This window comes from Mauremys reevesii, linkage group 4 (genome assembly GCF_016161935.1).
Source record: "Mauremys reevesii isolate NIE-2019 linkage group 4, ASM1616193v1, whole genome shotgun sequence".
Lineage (NCBI taxonomy): Eukaryota > Metazoa > Chordata > Testudines > Geoemydidae > Mauremys > Mauremys reevesii.
In genome coordinates this window covers 201,683-211,918 of record NC_052626.1, presented here as the reverse complement: position 1 = coordinate 211,918, position 10,236 = coordinate 201,683, and the positions used below count along the sequence as shown (strand labels likewise).

Here is a 10,236-nt window from a genome sequence, read left to right as displayed (position 1 = left end):
TAAGGAGAGAGGTTGGTTATTAAAGAAAAGAGATTATGGTTAGGTTTATTAAGGAGAGAGGGTTTAAGATTCATAGATTCATAGACTCTAGGAGTGAAAGGGACCTCGAGAGGTCATCGAGTCCAGTCCCCTGCCCTCATGGCAGGACGAAATACTGTCTAGACCATCCCTGATAGACATTTATCTAACCTACTCTTAAATATCTCCAGAGATGGAGATTCTACAACCTCCCTAGGCAATTTATTCCAGTGTTTAAACACCCTGACAGTTAGGAACTTTTTCCTAATGTCCAACCTAAATCTCCTTTGCTGCAGTTTAAGCCCATTGCTTCTTGTTCTATCATTAGACGCTCTGGTGAAAAAGTTTTCTCCCTCCTCCTGATTATACCGTTTTAGATACCTGAAAACTGCTATCATGTCCCCTCTCAGTCTTCTCTTTTCCAAACTAAACAAACCCAATTCTTTCAGCCTTCCTTCGTAAGTCATGTTCTCAAGACCTTTAATCATTCTTGTTGCTCTTCTCTGGACCCTCTCCAATTTCTCCACATCCTTCTTGAAATGCGGTGCCCAGAACTGGACACAATACTCCAGTTGAGGCCTAACCAAAAAGTTTGAGAAAAAGTTTGAAAGAAAAGAGAAACAAGGTTATTAAAGAATAGAACATTTTTAAAATACATTTTAAAAAGCAAAAGTTTTATTAAATAAAAGAGGAAAATATATTGACTATGTTTCTTTATTCAGTAGATATGCAGGGTCTTATTTTCTACCCTGAGATAGATATGCATATGCACGCACTCTTGACAGCATGTGCTTTCACTTTTAATATTGCCTTGAATGCATCAGGCTTGTGAGACTTAAAAATCTGTCCCATAGTTTGTAAAGAAGAATATGACCCAGCACAACCATAATTAAGCCAATGCCAAGGACTGAGCAATATTCTGAAACATTAGCCCTAAACTGTTGCCTAGAGTATTGTGCGGCTGTCATATAAAAGAGGATTAGCCATTTAAATGGGGCTGTTGATTAAAGATGGCAGCACCTAGAAGGCCTTGGCCAACATCAACAGTCAAGCCTCCCATGAAGAGGCGTTTTACGGGCAACGTTGTGGGACCTGAAGAAACAAACATGCCACTGATGCAAATAGTGTTTGAGATGGTTCATGGCAGCAGGGAGACTATGACTGTGACCGCAAAAACGACACAAAGGAGAAACACAAGGCTGGACCGTTGATCCAAGATTTGTTTGAGACTCTGGACCCTGGCTGGTAGAACCTAAAATGATTCAAACAAAGGGAGATACAGAGACAAAGCACAGGAACGTTGTATGGAAGAATGTTCAAGGGGATTGGCGGGGGACCTGGTCACCGGTGCTCGGTTGGCTAGAGCCTTTTGGATCAAGCCTGCACAGAGACATATTGCTTTTGTTGGGGTTTTTTAAGCAGCATGCTGAAGGGGTCTCATCACAGTGTAAAATCACATTATAGATACCTTATACCATTATAGATACCTTACACAAATATCTTACAAAAGATCTTAAAAAAAGATCAAAAATCAAAAGATCAAAAATCTTACAAAAGATACCTTACACAAATTTCTTAGTGTAACTTTTTCAGCAGCTGAGCAATGATTCTTCAGAGGACTTGGAGATTCTGGACACTGGCAGCTCTAAGGGGGTAAATGGATTGGGCCCAATCTGTTTTTGCCCAGGCCCCAAACCAGATGCTCAACAGGATACTGAAAGAGACATGGATGTTTATTCTATAGGCCTGAACTATCTAAAGTTAAGGGAGAAATTTGGTATTGACCCTGTACAAGTTCATAACTGTAAAACTATAATGCATGCAATTGTACATAAGAACATATATGAGCTGCTATGCATGGAATCATCAAGCACTGCCTGAAAGAGAAACAACTTGAGGATTACCCTGGGTGCGTCATAGATCCCAAGGTCAGAGGTGTCAACTGCGTGAACTGGACTATAGATGATATGAACTGCAAAATTAAAGAAATTAGTGGTAGCTTGTGTATGCTGTGTGTGTTAAATATCATCACTGCAGCACATATCCCAATGTAGTGCCTCTGTTTAACCCAGGAAGATTTAGGTCTAGGGGCAGAACTGGTGGACAAAGTGATGAAGGCCAAAGACCCAAATAGCATTTTAGATTAAATAATCAAACTGACAGATAAATGTTTAATGCACAATGTTGAACATCTTCTTTGTTCAGCAAAATACAAAATCCTGCTAAGAAAAAACACTAAGTGTTTTTTGGGAAAAATCAGGGCATGTTGAAAAATAAAATAAAGATGCGTGTTTTAAATAAAATGTCAGTTGAAAAATAACTGTGCAAAGTGTGTTTTTATGGCGCTCAATGGGGTGTTGGGCGTAAGGTGGGGGGGTTAGCAAAAGGGAAGTAGGTTGCCCCATAGTATACTTGTAGTTAGGTTACAATTTGTCACCAACAGGAGGTATATGGGCAGCCTGTTCCTCTAACAAGGGCTTCCCCGGGTGCTTGTGCATGAGTGATATAGGCTCTTGGGCCCTCCAGACCATTGTAAAGTAGTCCCAGAACCCCTCTTAAATCATACCATCTTCCGCTTCAGCTGTACCTTTTCATTCCCCCGGTCCTCTGCGTTAGGACTTAATCATGACACCTCTGATTTCAACAATGTCTCAGGTCTCTCATCTACTGATTCATATTATTTAATGTGTACAGCATCTGTTGTATAAAAACAAAACAAAATCTCTAGGGGCTTAGACAAGATAATGAAAAACAAAATTGTAATTGTTGCTTTGCACAAAGTATCTTCACGTATGTTTTTGTTAATATTATTTCTGATAGCCCTTTGGATGGGGGAGATAATGCATCATAAAGTAGGAAAGTGATTCTGAATACCAAATGCTTGTCTGTGCTAAAGCATAACAAAGAATGGCTGCCTAAAAAACTATTTAACTAAATAAGTTATCAATATTCCCCCTAAAACCAGGACAGCTCTCTTATACCCATTATCCTGCTCTCAATGGCTATGACTTTTGTCTTTTTAATTTTTTTTATTGTAAAATATATCACGTGTGGTGGAGTTTTAACTGCACCCTAGACTTTTAAAGCTTTCTTTACAATTTTCAGGTAAAGTGGTTTTGTCTGGTTATCTTTTTGTATTCTGGGCAATTCACATGCTGCTTTAAATAGGCCTCACTGCATGCTAATTTTTATTAAAAACAACATTTAATCCTCCTTAGTTGACAGTTTATAACAGTTTAAAGCAGTTGTTATTAAAAGGGGGCATCTTTATTTCACTACAAACAATTACGTCAATTTAAACAGGTAAAAAAGTGTTAAATCTATTGTGAATGTTAATATTGCTATTTCTTTACCATTAACATTCCTGAAATAGGTGTTGATCTTACTAAATTAAAATCTTTGCATGTTCAGTAAAATTTGTCAACCCTTTAGGTTTACATTATTTAATTTTAATCCTCTGCTTTTGCTTCAAAAAAATTTAAAAGCAGAAGGGCCTGCTTCAAATAGGTCTAATTTTCTATTAAAACATTTGATTGTGTTAAACTTAAAATATAACTTTATTTGATATAATTAAACACTGTGTGTGTAGCAAGTGTTAAATGGTGGGGGGGGGAAGTCAAGAATGGGGTAGGGGGTCTTCCAAAATTGCAGGCAGGCAGTCTGATCACTGTGTGCGAGAAAACGAATGCAGGTAGTCCAAGGGCTGCTTCTTGTCTCCATCCGCTACCAGGAGATATAACACCTTATGGCAGGTCTGAGATAGCGAAGATGATAGGAACTCTAGATTATACTGAATCCCAAGCAAATGGCTTTAGTCTGCTGTCGTGGTAGCTCCAGCCCTTGCCTTTAATAGTTCTAAAACACTTATACGTGAAACTACAGCAATGCACAAAGAACAGCAATATTACTCAATCCTTGATATTGGCTTAATTGTGGTTGTGCTGGGCCATATTCTTCTTCTTTACAAACTATGGGCCCAATTTTTAAGCCTCACAAGCCTGATGGGTTTAAGGCAGCGTTAAAAGTGGAAGCATATCTTGTCAAGCGTGCGTGCATATGCACACCTATCTGGGGGTGGAAAATCAGATCATGTGTATACACTGAATAAAGAATCCTGTGGCACCTTATACACTAACAGACATTTTGCAGCATGAGCTTTCGTGGGTGAATACCCACTTCTTCGGATGCAAGTGGTGGAAATTTCCTGGGGCAGGTATATATAAGCAAGCAAGAAGCAAGCTAGAGATAACGAGGTCAGATCAATCAGGGAGGATGAGGCCCTGTTCTAGCAGTTGAAGTGTGAAAACCAAGGGAGGAGAAACTGGTTCTGTAATTGGCAAGCCATTCACAGTCTTTGTTTAGTCCTGAGCTGATGGTGTCAAATTTGCAGATGAACTGGAGCTCAGCAGTTTCTCTTTGAAGTCTGGTCCTAAAGTTTTTTTGCTGTAGGATGGCCACCTTAAAATCTGCTATTGTGTGGCCAGGGAGGTTGAAGTGTTCTCCTACAGGTTTTTGTATATTGCCATTGCTAATGTCTGATTTGTGTCCATTTATCCTTTTCCTTAGAGACTGTCCAGTTTGACCGATGTACATAGCAGAGGGGCATTGCTGGCATATGATGGCATATATTACATTGCTGGAAGTGCAGGTGAATGAACCGGTGATGTTGTGGCTGATCTGGTTTGGTCCTGTGATGGTGTTGCTGGTGTAGATATGTGGGCAGAGTTGGCATCGAGGTTTGTTGCATGGATTGGTTCCTGAGCTATATAGAAGAACAATATATATACACACAATATACATTGTATATATACAATATACAAAAACCTGTAGGAGAACACTTCAACCTCCCTGGCCACACTATAGCAGATCGTAAGGTGGCCATCCTACAGCAAAAAAACTTTAGGACCAGACTTCAAAGAGAAACTGCTGAGCTCCAGTTCATCTGCAAATTTGACACCATCAGCTCAGGACTAAACAAAGACTGTGAATGGCTTGCCAACTACAGAACCAGTTTCTCCTCCCTTGGTTTTCACACTTCAACTGCTAGAACAGGGCCTCATCCTCCCTGATTGATCTGACCTCGTTAGCTCTAGCTTGCTTCTTGCTTGCTTATATATACCTGCCCCAGGAAATTTCCACCACTTGCATCCAAAGAAGTGGGTATTCACCCCGAAAGCTCATGCTGCAAAACGTCTGTTAGTCTATAAGGTGCCACAGGATTCTTTGCTGCTTTTACAGAACCAGACTAACACGGCTACCCCTCTGATACTGAATAAAGAAACAATCAATCTGGTTATAGCCAAAACACATTGTAAACCAGGCAAGAAAGAAAGTATATTTCTACAAACGGGTGCTTTTTCTCTCTGGAGCAAGCTCCTTTCCAGCTTTCCCCACTTTCCCTCACTATTAGCTCCATACAATAACAAATAGACCAATAAAATTAAGAGGTCATGCTTCTGTTCTGCCTTAATGACTCTAATCTGATCTACAATCATTTTCAATAGTGCTCCCCATTATTTTTACATTATATCTTTAAATTATCTTAATTCACATGGCTTCTAGTCTTCAAACTAAGCACTATTAGTTTTGCTTGGAATGAATACACAAAGCTCACTGTCCTGAGCATCTGTAATGACATAATGAACATTATCATGAAACCCTCTGATTTTTACTGGCATTCAGCTGAAGAAAGAAAAAACCCTTTCCTAAATGAGAGGCGTCAGTTCTCACAGAAGGGAAAAGGCAGAAAGCACTAGAAACCAGAGATCCAAAGGTTTTAATTCAGATTCTATCTAGATCCCTCTCTTTCAACTCTATCTTGCTGCCTTCAGAATGGGCATAAATATTGCCCCAGAAGCTGTGACATGTTGGATATAAAAGGATTTCTGATCACTGAACAATAATATTTGGATTCATCCTGCCTGCTTTTGGAATCTTTCTGCAGGATAAAAATTCTAGCTACTGACAGATTTAAAAGTTCTAGGAAGGAGGATCAGGCCAGCCATGGGAGAATAACATATGAAGAAGGTGCTTTAACTTTTTCAAAGAATAAAATAAACTCCTCTGATACCTATCAAGTTGTCTTGAAAATTTCTCTTAAAGTTGCAAGGACTATTCCATTTGCTGGCCTGAATTTGCAGACAGGTGTCGCTTTCTGCAAAGCTTTAATCTTCTTTAGTATAGTGTTTAGAAGAACAGTGTACCAAGCACTCCATGCTAAGAGGGAGCTGCTGCCATTCTGAAATAGGCTTACACCTCCCACTCCCCTACTTTGCTTGGACAGTGAGATATTACGCAATTAGAGATGCCAATGTGCTTTGTGGCTGGCAAAGTGATGGGATGCAAAACTGGCTAACTGGTCACTCAGTGGAAAGAGCCTGGGGGATGTAAAGGTAGCTACAGTGATTTTCTCTTGAACCCAGGAGTTATTCATGCTGCCCTTACAGTCACTCCAGGCTAGTCTCTCTGTGGCATGGAAGCCATGACTTTGGGTCCAGCTGTTTACAAAGGGATCCCAGATTAATCTGTGTCTGAAGAGGGTGCCCCCTGGGAGTTCACTGCTTGAGGAAGGTAAGGAGTTGTTTTCATATTTGGATACCTGTATATTCCCACAGGTTTTTTTAGATGACTATTCTCAAATTCCTGTCCTTGGCCATGGTGTATCTCTGAAGGAAATCCAAATTTCATTGCAAAGTCATTGACATTGATTTCTCAGCCTCAGTTTTACCAGACTTATTTGTGGCAGTGTATGCTTAGGCAAATTATGTGAAATGATCCCCAATCACCAGGATTTATTCAGACTCCTCTTTACTCCTCTCCCAATGAAGGGAATGCAAATCCTTTCAAAGGGTGTCTGTAGAGACGACACTTTGCATAGGTGCTCTGCTAGTTCCATTAAGCAATTTTTTGCTTCACACATCTACAAACTCTTGTGATATAATATTCTAACTCCTGTCTCATCCTAGGCCAAAAGAACCTGTCCCTTGTTAGGTTCACAACTCATTCTGATCCCAGGTGAGCCATTTCTTCATGCAATTGTTTATAGACTAGCTCACTATACTGTCTTGGCAGCACAGGTTGGGTCCTACAGGTTGTCCTGCATCTCAAAATACCATTGGAGTCAATATGACGCCTGGTCCACTCGTATAGAAAGTGGTGAACTTCATAGAATCTCATTTTCTTTCCTTGAGACCAATTTGTAGTTGCCTTTCTTTAGCTCTCTAATTCTTTGAATTGTAGACTCACTTGCTTGAGCTGATTTCAGCCCATTAGGACATATTTTTTCCACTTTGGGTTCAATATGTTGTATTACATTTCTTGTAAATTATAGACTTGCTGTAATTTCTGAAATCTACTTCACATGACCCTCATTTTGGGTTTTCCAAGCTTGAACAAATGCTCTCAGGATCATATTCTTGTATGCCTTCTCCCACATGATATGTAAAGATTCCTTGTACAAATACTTGGCATCAATGTTCATTTTTCCAGGATGGTATTTTAGGGTGAATTTGAAATCTGAAAGCTCTGAAACCCATCTATGGACTAGAGGCATTTAATTTAGTCTATATCACCACCTACATTAGTGAATTGTTACCACTGCAGACTGTGCACGAAGGTGCGTAGAAGAGGTATTCGCTGAAACTTTCTGTTATAGCCCACTTCAAAGCTAGTGTCCAGTGTCCCAGAATGGAAGTGGTAGTTCTCTGTAGCTGCTAGAATTCTGGATCCAGTGACAATCACCCAGAGTTTTCTTGATGCTGGTACAGGACCACCCCCAAGGCCCTCATTTGAAGCATCATTATGCAAGGTGAATGGTTTCTGGAAATCTGGGTACATCGTGATTGAAGGATTAGACAGAGCATGACTCAGTTGTTCTAAAACTCTTTGATCTAGTTCTGTCCATCATGTCAAGTCGGCAAATGCTGCCTCTGCCCCCCTCAGAAGGGAGTCCCCAAACACCAGCATCCCACACCGTTTATTCTGGGAATTCAAACCTTTTGCTTTAGAAGCTTCCCAGAAAGAGAAATCTGCTCAGTACCCAGCAGCGGCAGCACATGTTTGATCACTCTCTAGCCCTGGCAGTGGCTCACTCATCAGACCCCTCCCTATTCTTAAACAGGCAGCTGCCATTTCTCTTACATAATGTATATCACTATTAACTAAAATATTTACAATAAATATTCAAAATTATTATTAAATATAAACAATGTAAATCTATTTCTAAAACATCTACTCTAAGAAACTCAGAAATACAACCAAAAATCCACTTAAGTTATCCTCCTCCAGAAATAACTAGAGAAAATTCTCATTTGAACTATATTTTGCCAATACAATATTCCAGATAGTAAAACTATTTATTTTTGACCACAGAAAGAGAAATAGGGAGAGGCAATGCATCTGAAAAATAATTAAATAAACCAAGTGCAAATTAACTAAGAAAATGTAAATTTACTTTGGATATTATTCACTGCTGTTTTACATCCAATTTACATTATAAGTTCAGTTTTCATGCACACCAACTCAAATGTAAAAGACAGTTTAATTCCATATGCCAGACTAATTTGGATATACTGGGCTGCACTATTTGCAAGAAATGGAGCAGGCTGATGGAGCAACTAATGAGCTAATTAGCTGGAAGACCTTCCCTTCTCAAACTGGCATATCTTTTTCTATTATAAATAGCCGTGACAAGACAAGAATAAATCACATTTATCACCTGTCCTCCACAACTCTTAGGAAATAAACTTGCTAAAGACATCTTCACAAGTGTTAGAGTCCTAGGCATTTTTCTGGAAAGTGTTAGAGATTATCTGCTGGATATTATTTGCTGGTGGTACAACAATCACATCCCTACTCAGATACTACACTGATAAGCACCAGCGTAAATATAGTGATAATAATTCTACAAATAAAGTGGTTTTAAAAATGTGATGCAGACAAAGAAACAGCAGCTACACAGGGCAAGCAGATGGGTGTGATAGCTGCATCTCTTCCCTAGATGGCTCTCAGTCGAAGCAACAAATTCCTGGTGATTAATGCAAACCATTAACTCTAGCATAAGTTTATCTCACATCCTTTGGGAAAATCCTGTTCACTCACCCTAGGAACAGCAAGTTCACAGAACCCCACAGAACTGCTGTGCCGTGCTGGGGAGAATGAGTAACTGTACAGTAACTGACTGTATTTTGAAGAAGCCTTATTGAGGGCACAGGAACAAACCATCTCGATGTGCAGAAAGAATAGCAAATATGGCAGGCGACCAGCTTGGCTTAACAGTGAAATCTTCAGTGAGCTTAAACACAAAAGAAAGTGTACAAGAAGTGGAAACTTGGACAGATGACTAGGGAGCAGTATAAAAATATTACTCGAGCATGCAGGGGTGTAATCAGGAAGGCCAAAGCACAATTGGAGTTGCAGCTAGCAAGGGATATGAAAGATAAGAAAGGTTTCTACAGGTATGTTAGCAATAAGAAGGTGATCAGGGAAAATGTAGGACCCTTACTAAATGGGGGAGGCAAGCTAGTGACAGATGTGGAAAAAACTGAAGTACTCAATGCCTTTTTTTGCCTCGGTCTTCACAGACAAGGTCAGCTCCCAGACTGCTGCACAGCGCAACACAGTATGTGGAAGAGGTGAACACCCCTCAGTGATGAAAGAACAGGGTAAGGACTATTTAGAAAAGCTGGACGTGCACAAGTCCATGGGTCTGGATGCAATGCATCCAAGGGTGCTGAGGGAGTTGGCTGATGTGATTGCAGAGCCATTGGCCATTACACTGGTCTACAATTTGAGAAGTTGTCTGCTTCAGAGATAAAATGTGCTATTTATTATGTATTTTGATGTGCTGAATTCAAATATGACAATTAAAACAACTGATTGGCTACTGTTTCTAAGATATTTAAGTTTTTACATTTTATGTCTATGTATATTGTGTAGATAGTAGAGTATTAATCATAAATTGTAAACCTAGGTCTTTTCATGTGTTTATGGTTGCTTTACATGATAATATTTCACCTGTCCTGTTTATGTAACACTTCAAAAATCAGCAAAAGGGTTATCTAACTAAAATGTATTATGAAACAAAAGGCAAAAATCTATTATGTACATAGTTTAGTCCTATTCAGTGTCTACTCGGCGCTTCTTGGCTTGTCTCTTGTATTCATTAAATGGAGCATCTCTTGTCACTGTCCAGCAATAGTCTGCCAGCATTGATGGGCT

At 39.6% G+C, this 10,236-nt stretch overlaps 1 long non-coding RNA gene across 1 annotated transcript; it reads right to left on the bottom strand.

The window, feature by feature from the left end:
• Window positions 1-1,670: 1,670 nt before the first annotated feature.
• LOC120403764 lies at window positions 1,671-2,642 on the bottom strand. The gene is made up of 3 exons (XR_005597716.1): window positions 2,606-2,642; window positions 1,923-1,990; window positions 1,671-1,732 (listed from the first exon to the last, which is right to left on the bottom strand). It is a non-coding gene; the product is annotated as an uncharacterized LOC120403764 (long non-coding RNA).
• Between the last annotated feature and the right edge of the window lie 7,594 nt (window positions 2,643-10,236).